Source organism: Corvus kubaryi, unplaced genomic scaffold (assembly GCF_017639235.1).
Source record: "Corvus kubaryi isolate FWS band 111438036 unplaced genomic scaffold, C.kubaryi_AGA036_p1.0 37302, whole genome shotgun sequence".
NCBI lineage: Eukaryota > Metazoa > Chordata > Aves > Passeriformes > Corvidae > Corvus > Corvus kubaryi.
The window spans coordinates 1,367,194-1,369,113 of NW_024581095.1; positions in this window are offsets into that span (position 1 = coordinate 1,367,194).

The following is a 1,920-nucleotide window of genomic DNA, read 5'->3' on the forward strand; positions in this document are numbered from 1 at the left end:
GGCAACGCTCCCCAGCCCCCCACCGGCCCGCGCCGCGATACTGGGGACACCCCTCGGGGGAGCACCCCTCGTGGGGACACCCCTCATGGGGACACCCCTCACCCCTCGGGGGAGCACCCCTCACCCCTCGTGGGGACACCCCTCACTCCTCGTGGGGACACCCCTCGTGGGGACACCCCTCACTCCTCGTGGGGACACCCCTCGGGGGAGCACCCCTCACCCCTCGTGGGGACACCCCTCAGCCCTCATGGGGACACCCCTCACCCCTCGTGGGAACACCCCTCACTCCTCGTGGGGACACCCCTCACTTCTCATGGGGATACCCCTCACCCCTCGTGGGAACACCCCTCATGGGGACGCCCCTCACCCCTCGTGGGGATACCCCTCAGCCCTCGTGGGGACACCCCTCACCCTTCGTCGGGACACCCCTCACTCCTCGTGGGGACGCCCCTCACTCCTCGTGGGGACGCCCGTCACCCCTCGTGGGAACACCCCTCAGCCCTCATGGGGACACCCCTCACACCTCGTGGGGACACCCCTCACCCCTCGTGGGGACACCCCTCATGGGGACGCCCCTCACCCCTCGTGGGGACACCCCTCGTGGGGACACCCCTCGTGGGGACACCCCTCGTGGGACACCCCTCACTCCTCGTGGGGACACCCCTCGTGGGGACACCCTTCACCACTCGTGGGGACACCCCTCGCGTCCCCGCGGGTCCCCGCTGCCCGCGCCGCCGTCAGGGATGTGTGGGTGCCGGCGGCACGGGGGCCGTGAGGCTCAGCGGTGGGAGATGCTGGGACAGTCACTCCTGGGCATCGCAGCTGCCGGCGGACAGACGGACAAGGAGTCCCCCCGTGTTCTGATGCTTCGGCAGCTCCGCGTCAGGGAGAGGCAGCGCGAGAAGTGAAAAAAGCAAGGGGGTGAAAAAGAGAATGGGGGTTTAAGGAAAAAAGGGGGAAATATAAGGGGCGAAAAATAAAAAAGGGGGGGAAGAAAGGAAAAAAGAGGAAAGGGGAAAGAAAAAGAAAACAACAAAACGGAAAAGAAGGGGGAAAGGAAAAAAATGGAAAAAAGATGACGAAAAAGAAAGAAAAAAATGGAAGGAAAAATGAAGGCCAAAAAAAGAAGGGAAAGAAAAAGGGGGGATGAAAAAAAAAGAAAGACAAAAAAGATGGAGGAAAAAAAGACTCAAGAAAAAAGAAAAAGAAAAAAACCTGTTATTGTGACACTACCTTGACAGGTTTAGGGGAAAACCCATGAATATTAAAGTTTTTTATATTGTCTTTTGTAATAGATTATGCTCAAAGCAAATGAAAAAAAAATTAATTTAATGAAGCAGCAATAACAAAGTCTGGTAGGACAATCCATTTCATACATACTGAAGAGCCCCTTAACAGTTTAGATTGGAGCTACAGATAAGTATCCTTTTTTTTTTTTTTTTCTTCCCCTGAGAGGTTGGCAGTGATTGGTATTTAGGAAGGAGGCTAAAAACCAAGATGTGCACAGAGCAGTCATATTCCAATTCGTGGCTTCTTTTTTAGACCAGAGTGTTTAAAGAGAGCTAATGAAGTTTTGCTGTGTGCAGTTTTCCACCTCTGTTTAAGCCATTCACACCTTTTCTTCCCAAATATCTTATAGAAGTAATTTCCTTTATTTACCTGTTTATGAAATGAGAAAAAATTGCATTCCTTTTTACCTCATCTCTATGCACCTTGAGGCAAATTGAGACCTATATGCAGTTGTAAACAAATATGCATAGTACCGAAGGGGGAAAAAAAGCTATTTAGTTAGAAAATGGGAGTTTAAGATGTAATTTACATTTGTAGATTCCCAACTATGTTAGATGTGAGATAAAAATCTTACATGCTAACACTGAATTCGCTGTAAGAAATCAATTAGAACGTTTTATGGCAAGTGCA